Consider the following 8,663-nt stretch of genomic DNA (forward strand, 5'->3'; position numbering starts at 1 on the left):
TCCAGGGATGCAGGTGAGGCTGACTGGCCTGTAGTTCCCTGGGTCCTCCTTCTTGCCCTTTTTGAAGACTGGGGTGACATTGGCTTTCTTCTAGTCTTCAGGCACCCCTCCTGTTCTCCATGACCTTTCCAAGAGGATGTAGGTGTTATGAAATGAGAGTTCTGTTTCTCGCTCCAGTAAAAACTCACTATTTAAACATCTGTTGAAAACTCATCTCTTGTCTCTTCTGCAGAAATATCTACAGAAAATCCTGCAGTTTTACTTTCTTTGTCTAATACATAATTATACCAAAACCAGTGAATTGTTTTAACCTGAGGAAATGACAGCATTTTAACGTGGAGTACCTTCTGAGTTTGGCAATTAGAATCTCTGCTAAAACTGGCAGAGGGGAAGGGGAATGAAAGTCTGATTTCTTTTCTGGCAATTCAAGCTGGGTCTCCAGGACCCTATTTAAACCCTGGATAAAACCAGGGTGGTAACATCACTTCCCTCTCTTGATGTTCAAGTGTAGAGTTTAGTGTAGCAAACATGTTTTGAAGCTATCCAGCAAGATGAGGCATTTCAGGTGACCTTCTACTCTTCTGGGTGAAGTTGTAGCCTATGTAATAAGCATTTTTAAGACTGAAGAATTCTGGAAATAGTCAGTAGTAGATCTTTCAGTGCCCATGGAACTGGGTAAAAATCTTAGTGGGCCCTCAGTGTGCAATAAAATGGTACAGGCAGCATCTATATTTGCATTTGAGACTAAAAGAGTGGGCAGAAATTCACCATAATGCTACTACAGCATTCTACCACTACCACTAGGTCACAGGTAGGCCTTGGGGACAGTCCACGAAATGAAGATTAAAAATAAATACCTTCCCTTCCTGCTCCCCCACCACAGGCAGAGAGTGTAAACCCAGATTAAGACTGCATATTAAAGGGTACTAGTGGCTATTCCCCAACAGCACATCTAGAAGCAGTTTGCTGCAGCACTTGCATCGTGAGACAACTTCAGTGAAACACTCACATTGGGCCAGCGAGACTAGTTGCATGAATAAAAGCCAGACTATGACCTCAGGGGTTTAGGAGATGCTAGGAGGCTGACTTCAAGGTTGGGAGCAAGGATATTAATGAATATTCCTAAATGAAAAAGGCTATGTCAAGGGTAAGAGAACTGAAGAGAATGTTGTTAGCAGCTACACAGAGGCACTGGTTGTGCTGCTAACAGCAATAGCATTGTTTGTTCTTTACTGGGATACAATGCGATTCCCTGCAGGCGCTTATCCCTTCAAAAATCAGATTACAGTAAGGCAAAAAAAAGGGGAAGGGCCAAAGTTTATTCATGTCTAACTAGTATGTTCTTATGTAACAACTCTATTAAGAGATCAATTCAGAATTTTTTGTCTCAAGAGCTGAGGCACTTGAAATACAGTCTCCACCTCCTCTATTCATTTCACCCGACAGCAACCGAAAATTCTAGGAGATTGGCTGGTTTTGTGAAGCGAATCTGGTGGGCTTTTCAGGCCCTCATTGCACTACTTTATCTTTAAAAAACTGACAGAACTAGAATCCTGCTGCAAATCACATTAGATGTGTCAACAACTCAAGGATAAACTAGTTCATTTTTTTGCTCTTTCAACTTACATTAGTCCCCCAGTTCAAGCTGAAGTTTGCACTTAATTATTGCATTTGGTAGTTTAATTATTTTCTTATGACAAGTTCAAACAATATACTCAAGGGGTCATCTCAGGAAAAACTAATTCTATAATCATAATATAAATGTCAGTTTACTATATATGACCTCTCAAGTTCTTCATATAATTCTTTTGATGTGATTTTTAGCACATCCAGTAATATTTACAAATGCTATAAGAACACAACCATGCACAAACAAGCATGCTGCTGCTGAACTTCATATTAAACTGCTATACTTAAAATCACTGAAGTTACACATAAAATGTATAACTACATGAGATGTAACATTGTCTGAAGTCAAAATACTAATTATTTTCATGAGCTTGTAAGGAAATTATGAAAGTTTACACCAGATGAATATTTTGCAAAGCAGTAGATGCGTTGAACTCTAAAAAGGCTTTCTAGCCTGGAAAAGATTACAAAGTTGCTGCCAAAGACTAATGAGGCAGTGACAACCATTAATTATTCTCTGCCCTTCTTAAGTACATCTTCCCTCCTTTTTGGTCCTCCAGTACCAGTTTTGCTTCTTCCCAGGTGATCTACTATGCTTACACAGAATACTGTAGTAGCATTTCACTGTTGCAATGTAGGGGGTTATCCTCTTTCTTGGGAATCAAAATCATTTTAATTTCTGTACTCACTACTCAAGACATGCTATTGCTACCCATATCATGTCTAAGACTGTCATCCTTACTTCTGATGCAATCTAATCTGTACTTGCTTCTTAATTCCAGTCTCTTTTCACTATTATCCCTGCCCCTGTACCTCTTAAAAACCCAAACTTGACTGTTCCCTTGCATCCTTCCACACTGTGCTGTTTTCCTAGGCTTTTATCCATGACTCACTCTTTCTCTATTCAACTCCTTCATGTAAACATATGACTTTAAGGAGGCCCAAAACTTTTATTTTTAGGTGTACCGATATGTACCAAAAAGCACAGGGCTAATAATCATATGCTCATTACCACCATTTTTTTCATATTGCTTTGTTTTTCCTCTCCCTGAGTGTGTGGATAATCTCCAAATATTAGAGGTTGTCCCTGATGTACTATCACTCAACCAATCAGCTGAGTAAATCAGTAATTGCAAGTGAACTTTTCTATTCATTTTAAAATTGCCATAAAATAGAAGCTCAATTACCAAAAAGATTTTTCTGGCAGGAATTATTTTGTCTCATTTTGATCATCATCATTTATGGTAGAAGTTTGAAGCTCCAAAGTATTGCTTATCGCTACAATGACTGAAAGGTATTATTAAAATCATAGTTTTAGTCTAACATGCAGGAGAGGAAAAGCACAAGAGAATTTATTTCTAAAAATGGGGTTCATAATTATTCACATAACAAGTAAAAATTGGAGGATAATTTATACGGAGAAGATCAAAGGTGTTTTGTTAAAATATTTCGTATGTATTGGCATACATACAAATCATCTTTATAATCACCTTCACGTAGAGCTTCCTTTCCAAAACAATCTGAAGGCTTTTGAATATGTTTCCAGTTACCGCTATACTGTATAATGATGGCTTTTTAAAGACTTAACTTCAATGCAACTATAGGAACTGAAATCAGAATAACAAAGTAAGAGTTACATGGCATTTAAATGTAATGTCTGTTTTAAACTATTAGTTGATCTAAATCAAGGCAGTGGCAAGTTCAAAAAAACCCAGAAAGCTAGTTCTGCATAACAGGACTAATTCCTTTGTGTGAAGAATACAATTAACCTTTACAGGCAACTGATTGATTTTCATTACCCTTCGAAAAATGCCAATGATAACAAAACTAAACGAGGAATGTATCTTTCCATATTCTTTTAGAGGAGCATCATAAAACTGTTTCAGACTCCCTTAAAAAGAGAATTCCCCCCTGAATCTCCCTATCTTGACTTTAGGCCTGTCACTGAAGTCTTTACTCAGATTTCAGTTTTGTATTCACATGATCTGACAGCCATTCCCTCCCCACACCCGGCCGTTCTGCAGAGTTAAAATTAACTCGATGGTCTGCGCTCGCCCACGAGCAGGAGATCCTCCTCGGCCAAACAACTGCGCGTTCCTCAGCATCGGCAGCGAGCTCGGCTCCGCTGCAGCAACGCTGAACTGCCACAGCCAGGCCAGCAAGAGAAAAACGAAACGCTGCCTCTGCAAGTCCCGCAACGCTAATAGCTTTACTGTGCTACTTAAGAAGATTTAAAAACAAACAAACAAGCAAGCAAGCAAACAAACAAAAAACAGAATGGAGGCCATTTGGTTACTTTTAACTACTTGAAGTTCAAAAATGCCTGATGCACGCCAAACCTCGTGTCTAAACACCCTGACAAAGCCTCCACGGCTTCACAGTCGGCGGGGAGGACACGGCGAACGGTGCCCACCGCGAGTTTCACGAGGCGCCGCTGGCCCAGCAGGGCCGCCCGCCCCGCGGCTCGCCCCGGGCGACCCCTCCGCCAGGGGCAGAGGCGGCTCCGCGGGGAGCGCCGCGCCCAGCCCGCGCCCGCCCCTCCGGCGCAGCAGCGCGGTGCCGGCCCGCCGCGCCCCCCGGCCCCGGCCCCGGCCCCGGCCCCGCCGCCGCGGCGCCTCCCGCCCGCGCCGCCGCGAAGTTTCAAGCCGAGGGCAGCGGCGATCAACAGGCTCCCAGCCCTCCCGCTACGCCCCGGCGGCTCCGCTGCTCTCCCGCCCCCTCTCCTCCGCGCTCCGCACTCCGCGAGGGGCGCAGGCGGCGAGCAGGGGGTTGCCTTCACCCCGCTGGGCCCGTCCCTGGGGCGACGGGGAGGAGCGCCCTCGCCGCAGCGGGAACCCCCCCCCCGCACACGCCCGGGGGCCGGACCCCGCGCCGCCGCCCCGGCCCCGGGAGATGCGAGCGCCGGGTACCTGTGAAGTGATGGAGGCGGCCCGCTGCCGCGGCGCGCCGACACAGCGCCCGCTCCGGCCCGCTCCCGCCTCAGCCACGGAGAAAGTTTCCTGACGTCAGCGCGGGCGGGCGGGGAGCCCCCGCCTGCCTGCCGGGCTCGCTGCCCGCCGGGCCGGGTCGCCGCCGCCGCCGCCGCCGCCGCTCCCGGGCTCCCCCTGCCTCCTGCCGCCGCCGGCCCGAGCGCCCCGCGCCGGCAGAGGGGGCGCGCGCTCGGCAGGGGGCGCCGTTGCCGCCGCGCGCGCGGGGGGGAGGGAGGGGTTGACCGTTGGGGGCCGTTAGCGCGGGGCCCGCCGCTCCCCGGGGGCCTGGAGAGGCGGCCGGCGGCACCGGCAGAGGGGACGTTCTGGAAGGCGCAGGTATGAGGTCACAAAGTTGACGCCATCGCGAGCTGCAGCGTCATGCCCGGCAGAAGCTGCCCCGGGACGGCCGTTACCACGAGCCCGGGGCGGGGCGGGGAGGGGGGAGCCCCGCCCGGGTGGGGCCGGTTTAACCGCCTTTTTTTTTTGACCCTCCTTACCCTGCCCGGCCCCGCGAGGAGCACAGGGAGGGGGTGGCGCCCCGTGAGGCGAGGCCGTCCGGAAAAGCAGCAGGCCCCTCCGCGTCCGCTCGTGCAAAGCTCGGGAAAGCGCAAACCTCACCTCGCACCTCAGATTGTTGTCATCTCTTGTGATTGGAAGGGCTGGTGTGGAAGGAAATGGGAGGGAAAATCCTAAGGAGAGTGAGTTTCTAGGGAAAGTCTACAGGTAGGGAAGAGAATGTGCATTAGTAGGTAGGCATTCCTCAAGAAAACATCTATTGAGAAAGAAAGTTAGTGGAGACAATTTATGTTTCTTGGGTAAACCCGCAATGAAGAACAGAAGTCTGTGGGTAGGCTACTGATGCATCACCTCTCAGTCTGCCTTTGAAGATATGGACTGTGGCATATAATCCTTGTTAAAATGCACTAGATTAATCCATATATTTCTGATGACAGTCATGTGAAATGCAAGTTAGGGAAAACATATTTCCTATAGAAAGACAAGGAGCTCATGTCTGCCATATTCCATTTATTCCTGGTGGCTTTCTGCCATGGTACTGCCAAGGAGGAGGCATGTAATTTCTTTGGAAAGGCAGGAGACTCATCTGTCATTCCTCCTCCTGATTTTTTTTCGCAACACAGTACCACTTTAATAGTTGCCTTTCATTTTTCATTAATCAGTAGACAAACCTCAGGAATGGCCATTTAGATAGCAGAACAAAACGTGTCACTAAAATTAAAGCAAATGTGTTTCGTGTGCAGTGGGGTTTTGTTTGTTTTTTAAAGGTAAGATCGGAAACAAAATTCAGGGTGGTAATTCGTAAATTCAGTTCAGAGTGGAAAGATCATGACAGAAAAAGCATGAAGAGTAGAAATCAAGAGTAGGCAGCTTTTTAAATCAGCAAGACCTGCATCAATGCATATGGATGTGAATTATATGAAGAATTAATTAGTGCAGCTGCCTTTTCCATTCACTACTAACCCCCTCCCCCCCAAAAAAAACCCCTCCAAAATATGTACACAGAAATGAAGAAAGTTTGTACAACATTTGTCTGTTCTAGAGAATATTATAACACTCCTGAAATTTTCCATCAGATCATTCTCTCCCACAAAGGAAACAAATGTTAATTTTTTATATGTTTTCAGAGTTATTTGTAAACTTTGCTGGCAAACTAACACAGACTATCAAACTCTTCCAGAGAATCATTCTGTAGAAAGTTCTGACTGTGGTAGAATTCGCTAAATTCCAAAAAATAAATAGGCAGAAATGAAACTCTGAGGAGAAGGAAGGAAAATATAAAACATCGTGTTGGGAGAATTCGTATTTGAATGATATACCAGCTGTGTTATTGTTCGGGATCATTTTCATCATCCAGAAATTAAATCCTGAACATTTGTCTGAGAAAACTAATAAACCTACTTTTATTGCAATAACAATAAGAGAGCTGAAGGAATACCTAACAAATTAGAGCAAAATGTCCTCATTTCATTCACAACTGATCCTTGAGCGGTCAATACACAGATAAATTCTGGAGCTCCAAATCCTCTTTTCCTCTGTTGTTGTTTCTGACAGCTACTTCAGCACACACTTCTCCAGCATCTTGTTGGAGCTGACAACAGCATTGCAGGCGTCTCCTTACCCATTTGTGCCTGTCAAACAGTGACAGGGTAGGAAAAAAGATAATTTATAAATTTTATGTAAGCATGAAAAAAAAATAAAAGTAAATTGCTACCTGGAACCTTGTTTTCTAGTATTTTCTCAGAAATGAAAACCCACGGTAATCTAGTCCACTGTGAGTTTGAATTATTGTGTTAAATATTCAGGCTTTGGTTGTCTTTTTTGTATTTCTGTGACTGATTTTTCAAGAAACAAGGCAGTTCCTATACTGCTTTCTTAGGCAAAACTACAGTTCATTTCAGTGTCAGGAATCATCTTTATATATTTGACAGTTCATAATGTACATCCCAAGCTGGCCTTTGTTGTGTGTATTTGACAAGCAGTCATAAACCTGTTCAGTAAATGTACTGTTTGTTATTTTGATTAGACTCTCTCAGCTGCAGTCTGGTTAATAGATGTAGTCTCAACATTTCAATCTACCTGTTAAAAATGTAGGTATTTATTTGTAAAGTCATAGACATCCTTACATGTTTTATGTTTTCCAAAACTAAGCCTCAGTAGAATTTTACTGAAAGTAATAAGGGTCTATAGCTCATCAGTCACAACAGTAGAGCAGATCATGTGCTAGACAGAGGTAAAATGTTTTGGCTACAGAAATACGTTATCTTCAATTTTTCAAATACAGTTTAGAAAGCAAGTAAAAATGTATAAAGAGTACTTAAAAATGCTTTTACAGCACCACAGCAGATTCTTTATCAGAGAAAGTTAAAATTTGCAGATTTTTTTTTAAGTGACCATATTTGTTCTTCTTGACTTAAGCAAGTTAAACAAAGGGTAGATTTTGTCCAAAATCAAATGATACCATTTTCAATAAAAATATTTTTAAGTATAGAATATATTGCCTCAGGATAGGCCATTTTTCAGAATTCCTTCTGCATGCCGCTTTGTTTCTTAAAAATAGAATCATTTTATAATATGAGAAAAAATATTCAGTACATGGGAAGCTTCCTGTTCTTGTTTCTGTGATGTATTTTTGCCATAATCTGTATTTCAATGTTTAAATAAAGGAATATAGAACAAATCTATTTTCAACTTAATTTGATGCATATTTCTTGAAGGGAATAGAGAAAAATGTCATAGCATAGTGGTTTCTTTCTTCTGCTGTCATTTTATTCTTCATCAATGGCAACCTGTGGGATGGAATGAGGACAGTGTTTAAGAGAGGGAAAGTAGAGCAAAAATGTAGGAATTCTAGCAGTTCTACCTCTCCATCTTAATTGTTTAAATGTGTGCTTTAGGAAAAATCTAGAGAAAAAAAGAATAGAACAGTGACTGTGTAACATAGGTCCACCAAAATCTGCAGTGGACAAAGTCAGGTCATTGCTGGGGCTATCACTCTTGAATGTTGCAGAGAGGCTGAGCAAAGAACCAGGCACGGAGAAGAAATGAAAAGAATATACTCAAGAAAGAACAAAATCACATTCATATAAAGAGCCAAGCTGCAAGCATGTGTTTAAGAATGGATTTATTTTATGGTTCTCATGAGGTTGTAAATGTCAGTCATGTGAACAGATGGTGATGATTGGGTGGAAAGAACAGAGGATGATCAAAAGCAATGGAATCAGTTTTCTTTTAGAACTGGAACTATGCTGAAATCAAAGAATAAGTATTAATCACTTGGAATGATTTACCAGGAAATAGTTATTAGAAGGAACAGATTTAGGGATTGCACCAATTATGAAACCCGAGCAGTTTCAGATCCATCTGCTGAGCACTGTCTTACCCCTCACATAGACCAAGAACTATCATTTCTCTACAGGAAGGTTTAATAAATAAGAAAGCAAAGCAACTGCATTCAATCTTTCTTATGCAGAAAAATTGGCAGGGAAAATTCTGCTTCAGATTCTTATTTACTTCTAGGTCTTTTAATGTTGTCATGGTGGTATAATG

General features: G+C 43.2%; 1 protein-coding gene across 1 annotated transcript in view; it reads right to left on the minus strand.

Annotated features, from left to right (window-relative positions):
• Window positions 1–4,628, minus strand: part of GULP1 (GULP PTB domain containing engulfment adaptor 1) — a 150,602-nt gene extending 145,974 nt beyond the window's left edge. The window contains exon 1 of the mRNA XM_067298955.1: window positions 4,539–4,628. The gene's annotated coding sequence lies outside the window, so the exon portion shown is untranslated. The remainder of the gene's footprint in view (window positions 1–4,538) is intronic.
• Window positions 4,629–8,663: the final 4,035 nt, after the last annotated feature.

This window comes from Apteryx mantelli, chromosome 6, assembly GCF_036417845.1.
Source record: "Apteryx mantelli isolate bAptMan1 chromosome 6, bAptMan1.hap1, whole genome shotgun sequence".
Lineage (NCBI taxonomy): Eukaryota > Metazoa > Chordata > Aves > Apterygiformes > Apterygidae > Apteryx > Apteryx mantelli.